The sequence below is a fragment of the Anomalospiza imberbis genome, chromosome 4 (genome assembly GCF_031753505.1).
Source record: "Anomalospiza imberbis isolate Cuckoo-Finch-1a 21T00152 chromosome 4, ASM3175350v1, whole genome shotgun sequence".
NCBI classification, from domain to species: Eukaryota; Metazoa; Chordata; class Aves; order Passeriformes; family Viduidae; genus Anomalospiza; species Anomalospiza imberbis.
The window spans coordinates 12,962,290-12,981,137 of NC_089684.1; the positions used below are offsets into that span (position 1 = coordinate 12,962,290).

The window sequence follows — 18,848 nt, forward strand, 5'->3', positions numbered from 1 at the left end:
GTGGCGGGGGCGTGGCGCGGCGGTGCCGCGCCGGGAAGGCGCGGGATGGGGCGGGGGGCGCGGCCGGACCCGCCGGCCCGGCAGCCGGCTCCCTGCGGCACCCGGGCTCGCCCGGACACTGGTGAGAGCGAGGGGGGCGGCTCGGCACCTGAGGGGTCCCGGCGGGGACGGGTGCTGCCTTTAAAATTTTTTTATTAATTTCTTTTTTTTTCGGTGGGGAGGAGTGCGGATTTGGTTTGGTTGTTCGGTTGGTTGGTTTGTTGATTTTTTTGGTGTTCTTGTTGTTTTGGGGCTTTTCGCGGCAGAAGCGCATCAAGGCACCCGCGCGGGCTGGCGCTGCTGCCGCTGTCCCCTCGGCCGGTGCCGGGTGCGGGCGCCGGGTGAAGGTTCCCGTCAGCTCCGTCGGGCTGGCGCTTGGACAGCAGCGGCCCCGGCTACCCCGGTCTCTCCGGGGCGATTTCACACCCTCCTTCACTTGGCACCACCCTAAATGCCGCTTTAACGATCAGGGATTTCCGAGTAAGTGTGGCATGTCGCGACAAGAGGGAACCCAGTTTAGAAAGCCCTGGATGGGAGCGCAGGCGAGCTTGGTCTTTGTAATCATGTTTTAAGTAATTTCATGTTTAGTTGATGCTCTGTGTGTTGCAAGGTGGATGGAAGTACCAGTCCTTACAAAACGAGACAGTAGAAGCTGTGGAAATGTGAGCGAAGTTGTTCATGTTCCCACTGCTGTCGGCATATCTTGCTGAGACTGTCTGGACGAGGTTCCTCTAAATCTGACAGTTCTCACTTTTCCTCTATCCATGCATTTTGTCCAGACTTCTTGAGAGCACAAGCGTCAAATGCCTTCTCTCACTTCTTCCCTGTCTTCTTATTTCTTGTGTTTGCAAGTTGTGGCCAGGAACGAATTGAAAAGAAGGGAACACAATCTTATGCTTTAATGCAATTTAAATTGTCTTCATTGCCTAGCAGAAAGGTAATGAACTGTCTCGTATTTCTCCTTCTCAGTTTGAAATACTGCAAAGTTCATTTATCTTAGTGTGTATGGAGATGTGTAAATCTGATAGTTATTGCTGTGTGTTTTCTTAAATGCCTCTGACAGTGCATGGACTGAAGTAAGTAGACGAACTGATGTACTACCTGAGAGAATAGCTTATCTTGCAAAGCATTTCCTTTTTAATACTGATCAGCTAATATGTACTCTGCCACAGTACTTCATTAAAAAGTTGGGAGCTAATTAGCTGTTTCTTACAGCTAGAGTTCCCGATTTTAATTAGAGTTCCTGTCTTTCAGTTTAAACTGATTAAAGCAATGCCAAAGCCATTCTGGTTATTTTCAGTGTTTGTTTAAAAAAAAAAGGGAAAAAATAAGAAATTTTAAGCTCTTTGTACTTCATGTTGAAAAACAAACGCTTCTGTTTGGGGTTCTGTCCCTGATTCTCTAGGGTGTGGGGGATGAGACGATTATGTTTATATTAGAATAAGGAAGTAAACTGACTAATGGCAATGAAAGTCACATGTTTGTTGTTCCAGGGTCATTGGTTTCAATAGAAAAATCACAATTTGAGAAGGAAAATTCGAATGTGGTAACTAACAAAGACGTGGATAAAGTGGATAACCTGTGAACATTGAGGTGGATTTCGCAGTGCTCCAGCCATGTACACGGCTCTGTTTGGTGATTTGTGTAATGGTGAAAACTCTGCTGCTGTCTAATATTATTGACCAAAAGTCTTATTCAGACTTACATAAAGCTGTCATGGTGGTTAAATATCATCCTCCATTATGTTCTCTATTCATCTCATGCATATACTTCAGACTTCATTCTGCTGAGGAACAGTTACTTACATCAGGCTAAAAAAAAAAAAAAGGGGGCAATATATGGCTCATACATGGGTACACTGCTATATTTTAGACAACATTTAAAAACCCTGTTAGGGGTTTGAGAGATTTGCAAATTGGTAATTCCTAAGGGAGTTGTTATGCTGATAAGACTTCCAGTGTCTTTATTCTGAGTATTTCACAGCACTCTTGACACTCTTAATGGGAAGAGTTTAATGTTTGTTGTACACTGCTAAGCACTTGTGACAAGATTTTGCAATTGGTGCTTTAAAGTGCAAAAAATGAAGTTCTGGAAAATGCAAAGCTAAATGAATGACACCCTTCTGAGGCACACGGATGGGACAAACTCGCAGTGCTTGAAACTCCCGTGCAGACTGACAGCTGACCTTGACTTTAACTCTATGAACTTGTTTGCTTTCAGTATTTGACCGAGTCAGCACTGTGATAATGCTCATGTTATGGCAGAAGGTTCTCTTGTCTTTTCTGACATTTAAAGGCTATTTCTGTTACTGTTATTTCACAGGGATTAAATTCTATGCAAAAAAACTTCCTTGCAAAACCTTTGGTGTTGTTATGAATGGGGTCCCATATGTCCAATTTTATAAATCACAAGATTGAAACTTAGCAATTTTTAATTGGGGTATAAAATAATAATAATACAATTAGATATAATGAAGTGGTTGCAAAGAGTTATTTGGCAGTGGTTTGGATAAAGCATAAGCAAAACTGATCAGCTGGGGTACGGGAAGGGCTTCGCACCCTGCCACCCGTACAAAAGACAAAGGATCCAAACACAACTTTTATACTGTATGCTAATACATATTCACCAATAGTTCCTGTAAATCTCCCATTTTCAATTCTTGAAATCTATGTCAATCTACTGCACGGCGCATGCTCCCATTGTTGCTAGGGGGTCTTCTGGTCTCTTCGGGGGTCTCTTGGAGGAAGGCTGAAGGTCTTCCTCACTGTCCTCTGAATGACCTGGCAGGTTGCGCATGCACATTGAGCTTGATGCATTATGTTCCAATTGAGCCTTATTATTTCACAGATAAGACCACTATTTTAGGTTCCCTATCTGGAGTGGTCCCAATTTTATTCATATTCAAGGTCGAGCCTGCTCTGGGATTTGTCTTCTAACTTCAGTTGATTTTGGTTTGGGAGTCGGTTCCTGACTTCCTCCATTCCCAAGGCCGAATCCAGCTCCTGCATCCTGCTTTCCACATGTATTCTTGAAGAAACCCATCTGCTTCGTAGCATTCATCACATATACTTTTCCAAATATTTTCCCAAATTATTGATAATAGTACAACTTATTCAGCACAAATCACATCCATTTATCACAGTGTTAATTTGCCATCACTAGATATTTGCATTCAAGGTGCAGGTATGCCCTGCATCTGCCCTGGTGTCAGGTGTGCTGCCATTTAAACCCATGTAGTCAAATCTCTAAATAACTGTGGCTAATTTTTCCATACTATAATTTTCTATATGTTTGTTAACTACCGGGCACATGAACTAATACGATGCCAGCATGGATAATGAGGTAAACCGTCATCTGTGTTTTAATATTTGATGTGGGATGTTGATATGTGGCTTCTGCAATTTTAATATTCTCAGAATAACTGTCTGGCTTAGACAACTGGTTTTTCTCTTGTGGGAGAAGCAAGTTTACATACTAGGAATACCTATGTGCAAAAATTAAAGCATTTAATAGATATTTAGAAAACCTTACTGGCTAGATAGTTGTCCATAGGCCCTAAGAGCAAAATGCCCCAAAAACATATTGTTACATGGAAGTATGGAATCATGGAATTATTTGGGTCAGAAGGGATCTTATGGATCATCTAGTTTAAAACCCTCTGCCATGGTGAGGGACATCATGGGAATTGAAAGTGTCTCTTTAGTCTGTGGAGTCTTACCGGAATGGTCCAGCTAGGAGTAGATGCATCTGCTGGTTGTCTTTTCCCAGGCCATATGCATCTCCTTGTAATTTTGGTCCTCTTCTTCCTTTTTAGTTCTCTCTGGTTTCTGCTGCCACAGTCATGCATGCTGCTGCCAGATGCCTGTTTGCTGTTTTTGCTGCTTGTTTGCATTGTTGCCTTACCCCTTCTAGTTTTTCAGTTTTGATTTTGAGTGTTTTTATATGTATGCAATATATTTCTTAATCCAGCAGATGTGCTAGTTGTCCCCTGCCTGTGGCATGGGATTGGAGCTAGAAGATCCATGTCTCTTCCAGCCTAACTCATTCTATGATTCAGTGTAGCATACAAGACAATGAAATTATATGTTTTGACTTAAAAAAAAGGATCTGTAAAGAGAAGCATCTTGTTATATGAAATTAAATCCAGAATAGTCTCATCATCTTAATAGCAGTGCAAATTCAAATAATGACTTAATAGAGGAACTTAAACCTTTAATGTGATGAGAATAACCTTGTTAATTATCAGGGTTAATGAGGTGCATTTCTTTGAAGTGAACGGAGTGATCACAGGCCAGAAAAAAAGATCTCTCTTCTGCTGGGTAGTATTTTTCCAATTCATTGGTAATTGAAAAGAGGATTTTGTTCCAGGCAAGTGTGTGATATTACAGCAATTTATATCAGATTCTTCAGGAAAGAAGGATAAACACCTATTTAAAAAGTAGACTTAATGATACAGTTAAAGCAATAATGAGTAGTAAGCTAACTTCAAGTTGTTTTCTGTGCCATTTTGGTGGTTCAGTGCCTTCCCCCTTCCCCCCCCCCCCCCCCAAATTCATTGGCAACCAGGCATGCACTGAAACTTAAATCTCATAGATTAGAGTTTCATGACTTAGAAATAGTAGGGAGTTTGATAATATTGCATTATTCAGTGTAATTTCACTACTCCTTTGGGTATTTCCATATGGCTTATAACTTTTCTTCTATGGAATGATTTTTGGGATGCAGAGGCAGTAAAGGTGCTTTGGGTGACTGCACTGTCACAGTGCTGTCCTGTTGGTTTTAGGACAGATGTACAAGATAGGTCTTGTACTGTATTTTGAGAGGATTTCACAGTGCTGAGCTGTGGATGGCTGTAAAGTTAATTTCAGACTAGATGACAATTAAAAAAAAAAATTTCTAATTTTGCAGTGAAGATGATAATATATTTATGGCTCTTTTATAATCTTATAAAATTAATGTTTTTTCATGAGGAGTGGGTTTTCAAGGTGTTTAAAGCTTTTCTAGTACCTTGTGTTTAGGAGGAGTTCTGATGTTCTTGCCTGGATTTTGCCCCATTAAATTTGCTTGTCCGTTACCAGATTTCTTCACAAGAATGACTTCCAGAACTGACCCATCTATACCTGTCCCTCTGGCATGAGAGCATGCCTGCTCTGGGGAAGTGGTGGGAAATACAGCACAGTGGGAAACCTCAGCTTGTTAGCTGCTACCCTGTCCTGGCTTGGCTGAACCCTTTTTGCTTTGGGGTGAGGTAGAACTTCATCTTAGTCATGACTGAGTGCATTTTTGCAAAGGCAAACTGCACGGTATCAAGTTGACTTTGTCCCATTGGTAGCACATAGTTGTGCTTTGTTGACAAAGAATGGTAGTCCAAACTCTCAGATTTCAGTGGAATAAAATGTATAACTTAAGTCTGGAAGGTCAAGAAGGGTATGATGTACTGGGAATGTTTCTACAGTTGCCCACCAGCAACTGAAATCCATGTTTGGTCCATTTGTACCTCCAAGTTGACTTCCAGGTAGACAAAATTAAATATCAAACGTGGTGTCTGCAAAAATGTTATGTTCAATTTGATTGTATCAAAATAGTGGGCAGTGTACTTCAAAAACTACTTCAGAACACTGAGAAGTTTAATTACTTCTAAGCTATTCAGCAAGAGTGTCCCAGTCTGAAAACCAGAGGCTTGTTTCATTTGCAATTTGGAACAACATTTGTCCTTGCCTGTTTATCTTCATTGCAAAAAAGGAAGTTCTTTAAACAAGGTAATGGTCACTGACTGATATCCTGTAAGGATTTCTGTTTTTCTTATAGGAACAGTTTATCTATTTTTTCACATCTTTAGACGTATTACAGTTAACTGCTTCCTTGTATTACATTATTTTTTTTATTTTACGCTGTGTTACACAGCTCTAGGGGGGGACCTGCAGGAGGAGGGAAATGGCACCAAGTTCTTCAAGAACTTGTAGAAATGTAATCATTGTATAGTCAGGTCTACCAGTGAGGAAATGCAAGGGTCAGCTTCTGTGCCTGTCAGAGTTGTTTTGGTTATGCTGGCTTATTGAGTGAAAATGTTTTTTACGTCAGTAGTTTACTAATCCCAGTTTTCCAGTTTCTGCCTGTTATCTCTCTAAAGCAGAGAAGACATTCCAAACAAAAGCACAATGAGGGGAGGCCAGGCCATCTTTGCTGTCATGGGAGGAGCTTCCTTGGCCTCCATGGAGTGTGTGATGGCTGTGATGACGCTGTGATGGCTTGATGACTGTGGGTCTCATAGAAGATAGGTTTCTCTCTCCCTTTCCCAAGGTTGTCTTCTCTGAAGTCTTTTCCAGATGGGAAAAAAAAAGTACCAATGGTGTTAAGGAACAAAGGGACTAATTTAGTATGGAGGAAAAGTTCAAAGTGGAAGCCAATTATTAATACATTACTTCAGAAGTTAAACTGATATAACATGAACCAGGTTAAATACATACCTAACCTAAGGGACAAAATTTTGGCATGAGATAAAATAGTAACAAAATAGGGACTATCATAAGATTTCTAGCCAGTGGGGAAGTGAACTTTTGGAGCTATCTTCTGCCAGGACAGGGGTGTGCATGTGTTGCATATTTTCTAAAACTTCCTCAATATAGGAGGCAGAGTGAGGGTCAGGCATTGATCTCTTCTTTTTGGTGACCAGTGACAGGACCTGAAGGAATGGCTTACAGCTGTGTCAGGGGAGGTTTAGGTTGGATATTACGAGAAGATTTTTTCACCCAGATGGTGGTTGGACACTGGAATAGGCTTCCCAGAAAAGCAGTCACAGCACCAAGCCTGCCAGGGCTCTTAGGCACATGGTGTGACTCTTGGGGTGTCCTATGCAGGGACAGAAATTGGACTTGATGATCCATATGGGTCCCTTCCAACTCAGGATATTCTATGATTCTATGTGCTCAAAGTTTTGTCTGATGTAAGACCTTGTAGGACATAAGTGTGATGAAAGGAGACTGGGAGAATAACATGGAATGCAACATTAATCCTGGTGTATTGCTGGAACCTCTGAGTTGGTACCTTTTTCTGTAGCAAAAGGACATGGGCTGAGCTCCAGATCTCTGATTTTTGGATTGGCTGAGTACAAAGGGAGCCATTGACTGGAGTAAGGAAATAAGGGAAAACCCTTGCTTAGAGCAGGGTGAAGAGTGAAAGTTCTGCATGCTAGCACAAAGCAGTGTGTAACAGGATGAAATCTAATCATGCTTCCCTGGTCTTGGGTCATCATCAGAAAGGGATGATTGTGGTTCCCAAGGGAAGACCTTGTGCTTCAACATTTCTAGTATGTGAAACTGGCATCAGTCCTTGCCACATAAGCTATGAATGCAGGCACATTGCTCTCCTGGCCTGTGGTGAAGAATGTGCTATTTTACCTCATTGCTGCTTTAGGCTCAGAGGGTGTGTGCTGCTTCTTTGAAGAGAAATCTAAAGCACGGCTTCTGACTGCTGACTTCAAAAGATGTCCACCATCTCCTCACAGTGGTGTGATCTCTTGGCTGCCAAGTGCAGCCAAGCACAGGTCAGCCGGTGCTACTGAGTTGTTTCTCTGGTGACTACTAATAATTTTAGTGTCTTGTAGAAAATTTATTTATGTAACGACAGTATCAAATTGTGCTGTCTCTCTGTGTGGGTACATGGCCATTAAAGAGCCAGCTGATGGGTATGGGTTTTTGTGGAGACAGATGCTTTTCCATAACGTTGATAAACATAACTCTAGAGGACTGGAAATGTTTACTGTGAAATTTCCTTGTTTGTGTAGTACCTCCTTAAAAATCAAACAGTAACATCAGTGCCTTTGGTTAGTGGAAGTCCTAAGAGATGATATGGGGTGTTGGCTGGAAGATGATATACATGCAAAAAGGCCAAATTAATTCCACCTCCACAGCCTTCTCAAATGCTGGTCTTCACAGCCAGTGGGATGCAGTATTCTGTGGAGCTGGGAGGAAGGGACTGACTGTCCACTGGAGGAAAAATGCCTCAAAGAGATAAAAGCTCTTTGATAAACTCTTGCAAGAGCGAAGAACTGAATTCAACTCTGCAATTTTATAAGGATATGCTGAAGTTGGTAACGGGGGCAACTTAAGGTAGAGCAAAGCCCGAGAAATTAAATTTTATCATTTTCTGTTCTTCTGGAACCTCACAGAGGGGAGGAGGAAACAGGATATAGATAAACCGAGTGTTTTCTTGGTTAGTTTGTTACATGAACAGTCCCTTGTACTTTGTGAGTAACTTTTTTTCCTTTTTTTGTGCCTTTTGAGTAGCATTCGTAGTAATAGTCTGCTGATCCTATTCTGTCCTCCTGTGAAAAAATTCTAATGCAAACCCTGTTCAGTCTGTAAGTGTTTGAAAGTAGCTGTGTTTTATTTAACTATGAATAAGAGGACTTCAAATAAATGTGTTTTGCTTTGAAAGGGAGTGGAAGGCAATGTTACAAAGAAGGAGTTTTGGCAAGCGGAAAGAATGCTGAAGAGAAGTGACAGAATGTGAAAGGGGCAGATTTTATCCCTACTGAAAGGGTGGTTGAGAAATTTAAAGAGGAAGAGTAAAATTTGTGGAGGGGAAGACAGAGGTAAGGTTTTTGGAAATGGAGAAAGATCTAAGCAAGCTAAAGGAAAACAAGCTGCTATACTCTGTGATGGTGTGGGGTAGAAGTGGAGAGAAAATATTTATGATAAGAGATGACTGATATAAGTGGGTGAAATGGCCAGAATGGAAAAATGAATAGAATTGAGATACGGAATGAAGGATGATGATCACTGTGTGTGGAACAGGAAAAGAAAATTTTGTTTTAAACATGTGCTGTGTTGAAATTTTCAAAACTCTTTTCTTCCCTTGTTCTAAGGGAAAATGTCGGGCTGGTTGTGCAGGCTGAGAATGGTGACACTCCCAGTTCCAGCCAGCAGCCAGTACACTGACACAGTGAATGTGCTCCCACACCTGCTCCACGTGCTGCACTGCAGAGAGGTGTTCCCATGGCCCAGCTCAGGCTGGCACTTTGAGTCACTCGCCCCAGTCTCTCTGGTGGTTGGCAGTCACAAGTTGCTGCACTCAGACCCCTGTGCATGCATGCAGAATGAGCAGAGCCACTCACCCAGAAAAGAGCTGGAAAGGGTTTAATAAGCATATAGGACAGACTAAGCTGATCAGGGCAGCGCACAACCAGGCAGTTGAACCAACCACCAAAACCTTTGCATGCAACTGGCCCTTTTAATCCATTTACTCCTCCGTTACCTCATGCTTGTTCTTTCCCAAATCCTGTAAATTCATTCTTGCATTTGGTTTTCCCTATAAAGATCTCATAGCAAGTCCTGTGCTATCCCCAAATGCCCCTCCCTTACATCCCATAGTACATCTCACATCTGTGAGCACTTGTGATGGGTTTCAAAACTGAGCAGTGTGACTGAGGTCCTCCTTGGGACAGCCCTGAGAAGTGTCTGGATGGGGCCTCCCTCGCTTCCTTCAAGTCCCTTAATTTGTGTCCCTGCCTCTTTCCATATTTTTCTGTCCCCTAATTTGTGTCATTCTGCAGCCCTGTGGTCCTCTGGCCTCACAGAGAGAGCCTCTTAATGGGCTGATTGCTCTTATAGTGGGCCTGGAAGAAGATGGGCAAAGTATAATTTGTGCTTCCTCACTTGCCACTGTCTCTCTGTGCTCCGTTGTTGGGGTGCAAATGAACTTTTCTCATATAGTCTTAATTATATAAAACCATCTTCATTTGCTGTGGAAATTTTAAAGAGTAAAATTGTGATGAAGATTCTTTGTTAAATAATATGTAGGAATGGAAAATATGTAATTGTTATAAAGTACATGCTTCTTGCCTCCTTATTTGGCTTTATGCTGTGGAATGTGAAATATAATATATGACCTGTGAAATCTAGTCAAGTTAAATTTTTGTTTTTAAACTTGAAAGGGTATATTGTTCAGCTGAAGGACTAGTTATTAGCAATAAGCTACAGCAGAGGTTACAGCACTACTTAAACATCTGGGAGGAATCCAGGTAGTGGTAATTGTTACAAAACAAACTGAGGGAATGCTTTTGATTGCCTGTAGTGATGTTGTACCTAATGGAATAGAACTAGTTTTTTTCCCAAAACTGCCACCAGCATTTCTGTATGTGCCTTTCAGAGCTTGGATGACTTCTAAAGTTACTTTACTATAGTCTATAATTCTTTTTAAACCAGGATTAAACATATGTGTGTTCTGAAAAGCTGCTGTTAAGATACACTTGAATTCATGAAAGAATGACTATGTTCATCATTCCAACTGGATTTTTCGGTGTCTTAGGACTGAAGACAGGACCCTGCACAGAGAAACTGTCAAGCTGAGTTAGACCCTGCAAAGAATGCTGGGGACAGGAGCACAAAGTTCATCAGAGATGTTTCCAAGAGTGGGATTGGGAAACACTAAAAGTCTAGGTTTGTCTAAAAACTTAATTGAGTGCCATGCTTTACACCAAGTGAGTCCCGTTGCCTACAGGAAAAGGAATAGAAGTATGGAAATTAACGTGCAGCTTGAGTGCAGATTGGCTGTGAAGTGAGGTGTCTAGCTACTTAGGCATTAACAGGGAAGTGTGCTTTTTTCTTTAAAGGGGCAAAAACTAATCCAAGGAACTGCAGGATTATGGTTTTGACGTCAGTGTTAATCAAGTTCCTAAACTGCTTTTGTAGGAAGGGATATTTCTGTGCATAATGGTAAAAGAATATTAGAAAAAGATATTAGGAGTTTACCAAGGAGAGCGGTACTGTAAGGAAATGTGACGGATCAAAGGCCCCTTTGCCTCAGCTGTGCTTATATAACTGTTTTCTTTGCTAAACTCTAAATAAGATAAATTCTGTTTTTAAGAAGGAAAATACACTGTCAACCTTTTTTGACTTGTACCATGTCATTATTTGGAAGCTTGACTTCTTTGGCAAGATGGATTGTATAGAGTAAGTACTCTGTAAATGTGTGGAGATAATCACAAGGAAAGTATTACCTGGAATAAAACAATGCTGATAGGAGAGCAAATAACCATGTGTATAAATTTATTCCAGAAATTGAAGTAGGGTTTCCAATCAAGAGAATAACCTCCCAATTGAAGGAATTTTATATTAAGCTATATCTTACTGCATTAAAATAGCATCTAAGAGATTTCTGAAGAAGGTTCCATCAAGATAATGAGATGCCTGTCAGAGCAAGAAACTGAATTCATGGAGCATGGCCACTATGTTCTTTAGTATTTTCCTAAAACAATGTTCAAAAAAAGTGAATGCACCAATACCATAAAAGTATATTTGACAGCTGGTATGTGTCTCTCTCTGTGGTGGTATGGAGAAAGGTTTTTCAAACAGAAACAACCAGTTTCAACAACTACAACAAAGTGAAAACAATTTGGACATAACAGCATTTTCCCTATTCAGGTGATTTCAGCATGTAGAAATTTTAAATTGCTAAAAAAACCAGCAAGGATTTTTCTTGGGTAAAAGTTCTGAAATAGATAGCTGAAATCATAGTTGAGGAGTGTGATGTGATAAATTATGAATACCTTCTTTTACTCTAATCATCTATTTAAAGTAAGCTCTTCTTGATGTATGACATTGGTCATTGTTACACTTTTGCTGGGCCTTAAACTCTCTCTGTGATGTCTGCCAGCCTTTTGAGTAGAAATTTTTGAAGGTTTCAGCAAGGTTAGAGAGCTGAGCTGGCGGGCAGAAGATAACTGTCAAATGCTTTTGCAAACTCACAGACTCTGATGCTTCTGTGTAGGGGCCTTGAAATAAAATAGATTGATTCTTGTCCAAGGAACGATTTTCTCCCCTTCCTCAGAAGATTTATTTGCTTGTGGAAAATTGTAAACCTCAAAAACACCTGTTTTTGTGCTAGGAAGACTTAGACTTTATTGGCTGAAGCTTCTGTAACATTTAATGGCTGGGCCAAAAGAGGATTACTCTGAAATTACAAATGTGAGTCATTCAGGCTGTGGGAGATGAGGATGTGAACAGCCAAACTGACACTGCCTGCTGCCCAGGAGCTCTGGGAGAGAAAGCTGCTTAGAAGTAAAAGTCCTGAGGAAGCAAAACAAGGAGGAGAAAATGATATGGAAGGGAACAAACCTGAAGAAATGAATGCTTGAAACCTGAGAAGCCAGTACAACGGAGAGGTAATATTCAGAGTCTAGGCTAGAAAAGTGACGTGCTAAAAAATAAAATAAGAATTAATCTGTAGGATGTGATTCAGATGAGGATACTAATGAGAGAGGATGACAAGGAGCTAGTTAAGAAGGACAACACTGCTTCTGTGATTTGAGATGTGAAGGCAGGCAGGCAAGCGTGCCCAACTCAAGCCCGGTTGAGGTGCTAGTGTGACAACAGTATAGACAAAATGTCCAATTGATTTGAGTTCTTGATCACAGGGGTAGTAACACCTCGGCACTGTTCCTCACTTTGGCTATTACAGCAGACCCCAGTTACTCTGCAGGTTTCTTTGGTGTATGTGAGTATGTGTTACAGCTGCATATTATACCTTTTTCCATACTTTTCTGTCCTCTTTCCACAGAACCATTGCTCAGAATTCTGATGTGCTGGGGATAAATCAGAGCTGTGTGACATTTTTATCTGTAGAGCTCTAACCTCATTTTATAGTGCATGCTGAATACACAATGGGGGAAAGTATTTTTTGTAGTTAGGTAGCTAAATATTACTCTGAATACATGGCTTATATGGCTTATGGCTTCTTTACCCACACAGGTCCTGTTTGAAGCTGGAGCTATTTATTTTTTAGATTTTATTTGTTTTTATTAATACTTTTAAATTTTTTAGATTTTATTTATTTATTTATTTTTAAGTTTGAAGATGTATATTTTTGTTGTGTCATTCTCTCCTTTTCTGCCCAATCTGGAAATCAGGATCTAATCTGTAGAAGAATTGGATGATTGCTTCTGGCAATTACTGAAGGCCTTTTAGTGCTTGCTTGCTGTTGAGACTGTACCAGCTCTATCTGCTAGCGTCTGGAGATATTTCTGAGCCAGGTATCCTGTCTATATTTAGTAACATTCAGTATTATTCAGGGAATGATGTTATATTACAATAAGTACCTTTTGGTTTAGCAGGTTCATAAAAGAGAATTCTGCTCTCACCTGTAATGATTTAGCCTCAGACCTATTTTCCTACTTAAATATTGCTGGGGAGTAGTGCAAAGCTTACTCCAGTTCCCTTTCTGCTTTACTCTGTGCTGTTGTGGTCTGTGTAGGACTGCAGCTGTACGAGTTTTGCTGTTACTCCCTTGGAACAGTCATCCCAGAGCTGGAAGTTTGTCCATGCTTTACTGCTGTGATGGCTGTGCAGTTCCATAATGGTGCTTCATGCTTTACAGTGGCTGCAATTCCTTGTGCAAGTGTCACAGTTCTTGCTGCATTACTTTCAATGCACAGAAAGAATGCAGACGCTTTACTGGAAATGGAAAAACAGAATTTTTTTTTTTTTTGCCAGATATTACTTTTCCATTTCACCTTTAGTTAAATAAGAATTGAAGCCTATTTTGGATCTCTAAATTACAGCTTTTTGCCTCACCATCTCTGCAATAATACTATTGCAGTGTAGAAAACTTTGTTATTGCAAGGCCAGTGAATTACACTCTTCTGTGCTGACAAACTAGTAAGAATTGTGACAGGACATGTTGCTTTTTAGGCTAATAATAGGATAGTTTCTATGTTTCATGAAGGAACAAATAAAATAAGAGACATCTGAGAACATGATCATTAAAATTCTGAGGGAAAAGTTTCCTTTCTTAATGCTAAAAAAAAAAAATGGGATTAAAAAAGCTGTTCAAAGTATAATTAATATCTGGTGTGTTATTTGCATCTTGGGATTATTTAAATCACTTGCTGAGGGGGGAATGCCAGGAAATAAAACATGGTGGCTTGCAAAATTGACAGAGAAAGCAGGCAAATTCTGGTAGTATTTAAGTGGTAGCATTCTGGGAGAGCAGCAGTGAACCTGATGGGATCCCTCAGCTTCACAGAAATTCAAATGGAGTGACTGTTAACATCTCAACAGCTAAAAGTTGCTTATGGTTAAGGCCTTTTATCTTCATTGCTTTGCAATGCAAAGAGATTAATAATTTTTTGTGATGACAAAGTATGTTACAGAAATAATTTATGGTAAGGTGTTGTGGAAAAACATATCCTGGACTTTCTTAAGCTACTTATAAAGTAATTTTTTTTTAGGGAAGATTTTTGAAAATAATTGAATGAGATCTTAAGAAAGAGAATATAGGGATAATGTGATCTTATTTGCCTAGGCTATGAGATAAAACAAGATGTATCTTCCCTAATCAGGCACATTTAATTTAGAATTCATGTTCTTTTTTCCCTTTGATATTGCCACCCCCCCAACTGCAATTATTCTTCGCATCTCATGCATCTTTTTTCTCCCCTTGGTAGGATGATTTCTGCAGCGTGTGCTGCATAAAATAGTGTTAAGTGATGCTTATTATAAGCCAGGAAGCTTAATGAAATATTTACATGAACACTTAACTAACAGACATAACTTTTAAGATTTAACGGACCACCTGCTCAGCAACTGAAATAGAGCAATGCTGTTTTCAAAACCAGTTAGTTATTCATGGCCAAGCAAACATGCTGGGTAGAGCTCCCAGAAAGCTGTTTTCTCATCCTATTAATTCTTCTAAGACTTAAAAAACCCTCAATGAAGCAACAAACAATCCCCAGAAAAACTTGACGAATCATAAGGCTTGCAGAGAAAAAAGAAGAATGGAGGTAGGAAGGAGAAGAAAGAGGAACAGAAAACAGTGAAGAAATGCAGATTATAGTTTTAACATCCAAGCGTGCATTCTCTTAACAAGGTCAACTCTTTCAGATCTCTACCTTATTTTAATACCTGGCTAGCTTAACACATTGTCTTCCTCCCCTTGTTCAGAGCTGTCTGTGCAGTGCCTTAAGTCCAGAAGCTATTTAATGCTCTTTTACTGTAAGCATGACTTAATTTGTTGGTTATTTTTTACAAACCTGATTAGATGAAACACAGTTAGTGCTGGTTCTGGAGCAGTTTGTGTGTACTTGTCTATGCAGATGTCTTTTGTGTAATGGAGAGGCATGTGCTAAACTGAAGTAAACCTCAGCCATTGCTGTGATCAGAAATATCACTGGTTTAACTGCTGGATTTTTTTTCTCCCAGCTGTAGAAATCTAGGAGTAGACAGGCATATCAAAATATTTTTGACTATATCTGTTCCAGCAAGGACTTTATCTGAGTGAAAAAGATGCATCTTTCAAGTATAAAATCAGATAGCAATTAAATGCAACATTCTGCCTTGCAGGGGTGAGGGTTCCTTGTCAAACACAGTTGATACACTTCCATTTTTGCATTTTAAATGGTTATCAAGTTTGTTCAGTCTGTGACAGTGGCATAGCCTATCCTCTGTGCTTGTGTCTAGAATGAGATGAGATGAGGTACCCGGAGTTAGAAGTGAATGCTGTCTCTACAGCTTTCCCACAACACATACCTATTTCTTTGTAAGTTCAATTGCTCAGACAGACAGCCAGTGAGGAGAAGACTGCAGAGGGGCCTCAAAATCTGAATAGTCATATGAGTTGAATGAATCCAAAGAATTAAATATCCAGCTAGACACCCTTGACAAATCTACTGTTAAGCAGTAGGTGTGGGATTACAAACAAACCTACAAATTATCTTCACTTGTACTAGGCACTTTGGTTGTGAACATGAACATATTTTTTTTTCCCTTGGCAAAATGAAAGTAGTTGTTCTCAACTAGTCCTGGGAGGAGTTCGTTTTTCTCATAGGCAAGAAATGTAAAATAACTTCATGGTGGATAATTTTTTTTTTTTTAATGCTGAAGTATCAAAGACCATGTTTTCAAATTTTTTCAATTAGGTGACAGTTATCCCTTCTGTCAAACAGCTACTGTATCAGTACCACATACAACAGAAGTTATAGGATAGCAGGCAACAAACTGGGGCAAGGGTGTCATGCCCCATAGGAGAGTACAAGTCCCAGTCAGTGCTATAAGTGGTTACTCTTTCTCTTGGTGGACAAATGTAGCATCCTCACCAAACAAACATCTACCTCAGCTTTGAGTCTGGAATAAACAGGCACAAGCACGATGCTTCTTATAGGACATGATTTGAATGTTTTCTATCGTGAACTTTGTGATGCTAGAAAGTGAATATTCTGCCACAGCTCTCATTATTACAATGTTAAGCAGGAGTTGGTTTTGACAGTGTTATAGATGAACTAAGTGACTGCTTATTTTTGGCATAATATTCAGACTGTTAGAAATCAAGCCATTTTCTCTGGCTTTCAGTCCACATTTTTAACTTGGGCTTTGTGTTTTGTTCTGTGACAAATGTTACAAGGATTGCAGAACTGCAGGTACTGCAAATACTTGGAAATAACAGAGGCCATTTCAGGTCACAAAACATTTTACAATTGTGGGCATTTCTGCCTGGAAATATTGCTTGATTCCCCTTTAGGGAATGTTCTGTAACAAAAAGAATGTCTTGAATAGTTTTATGTTTAGGTTAGAAATTGTTTGATAGGCACCATACCTTGTAAAAAAGGTAATTACAAATGGTTAACTTAAAAAATTTTTGGAAGGCCTAACTAGAAGTGGTCTAATCCACTTTCTGCACATCAGCATTTATTTGCTTATGAAAGAATTTTGGAATCAATTTGATGTTCATTGAGACTTACCTACTTGTGTCTTCATTTTCTATTTAATCTTTCTCCAGTTACTTTGGCTTAGAAAACATCTTCCTTCATAGTGGGTCATCTTTCCTAATTTTGTTAGTTTATGTGCTGTATAGTGGAGAATTATATTTGTTGAGAACTTGAGTTCTCAATGGAAAGCATTAAATATGAAGCTTCATAGCTGTTGGAATATGTGCAGTTGATAAACAGTTGTTTCAGAGATGCCAAAACCATTTTCTTTATGGGAGAGGATTCTGTAGCTGCACATCTGTATTGTTGTTGTGCTCTCTGGTCCATGGCCAAAATCAAGACAGAGGAGACAAATGCTGTAAAGGCAGGAAGTAAAAGTATTATGAAGAAAAATTTTCCTTTATGAAGAAAAATGTAAGCTGTTATCCATAAAGATACTGTGTGTGGTATTTACTTATCCCTTGGAAACCTTCCCATTTGGTACCTTGTCATTATGAAAGACTAAAACCTGTGATTTACTGGATAATGGGGAATGGTCTTTGCAGATGGACATTTAGAAAACAGAATTTAAACAAACTTGCGCAGGACACCCCCAAGAATCACACCATGCACCTGAGAGTGTTGTCCGGATTTTTTGATACTCATCAGCTTTTGGCTTCTTTGCTGTGATTTCCAGGAATGACAATTGCGTCCGTTTGTGATGACTTGGCTTAACTTTGTTAATCTTTTATACAGAGCTGTAATAGAAATATTAGGGTTCGTATGAATGAAGTAGAAATGGTGCCTTTAGCCACCAGAAACAGCAGAAGGGTTAAAAGACAGGCCTGTGATAATGAAGATTAGCTCTTCAAAAATGCACCTCAGAGGACACCATTGTCAGGAGTAAGATTGAGCAATGCTTGCATCAAGACCACGATGCCTGCTGTCTGAAAAAGCTGATAATTTGTCAGTAAAAACTTATTATGTGTGCTACTACTTCTACCTGCCCAACAAATTAAGGAAAACAGCCTGGCTTAAGATTTATGGAGACTGAGATAAGCAAGGTTCCGGTGTGGAGGACCACCCCACAATGGCTCCTAGAAGCTATGTAGGTCTGTAGTTTATTGTTGCCAGTTGAGAAGGAACCTAGAAACTCCAATAGAAGAAAGGCAGTCCTCCAATACTGAGGACTTGGTAGCTGGTGCCTCTTGTCCTTTTTGTCACATACAGGTGATCCTGGCAAGACCACTTGGCACTTGGACAGATTTGTCGCTTGTGTGTAGGCGAGTTTGGGATTGGGAGTGAATGAAATCTCTGGAAGGGTGAGCACGAGTGGGATATTTTCAAATTAATACTTTCCCTTCTATAAGATCTGATGTAGATTTTTGCTGCAGTAACTTTCCCTATTACCAGTTTCATGCTGACATGAAACCACTGTCCAGTTATAGACTGGAGCAGCCTTCATTGTCAAAGTGAGAACTTCTGGTAGTGCTAGAAGGTGTTGAAGGAAGAAATATCTTGAACTAATTTACAGTTCAGAAATTCTGTATCACCAGAGTGCTAAAATTTAAACCATAAATGAAGCATGGATCAGAGGGGAAGGAAAAAGACTGGACAGTGTTTATTACTAAACTTCATGTATTACTTAGACAATTTCTTTTTAATATAAACATTTTTTTCACATAGATATATCTCAACATTATCAATAATAGTAAATTAATAAAAATTAATTTTAATACAAGGATTTTTGAATGTGTATACAGGATTTCTGAAGATAACAGCACCTTTTGATGTCATTAGGAAACCTTGGGAGTGCAGGAGGCAGTTGGCAGTTTGACCTTTTTTTATCCTTGGCTGTTTCGGCACTGATGTGTGGCATTGTCACTGTCGGGTTCCCTTTTTTCTTAAAAGGTGTGTTATCACTGCTGTTACTTTCAGGGGAGATAATAAGTAGAAAATACAGAGAACAAATAGGAGGCAGCAAGGGGAAACTATTTTTATAGAGTTCAGGCAGTTACGCCAGGTACAAGCTTGGTAAGCAAGAGGTATTTTGCAAGAGCCACAAATGTGGTATGTGCTATAATTTTGGGAACTGCCTTTTCAGACTGAGAAATGTAGGCATCAAGATAAA

The 18,848-nt window shown here is 39.7% G+C and overlaps 1 protein-coding gene across 1 annotated transcript in view; it reads left to right on the forward strand.

Moving 5' to 3' along the window:
* Positions 1 to 419: 419 nt before the first annotated feature.
* MARCHF1 (membrane associated ring-CH-type finger 1) overlaps positions 420 to 18,848 on the forward strand; it is a 223,406-nt gene continuing 204,977 nt past the window's right edge. The window contains exon 1 of the mRNA XM_068187157.1: positions 420 to 976. The gene's annotated coding sequence lies outside the window, so the exon portion shown is untranslated. The remainder of the gene's footprint in view (positions 977 to 18,848) is intronic.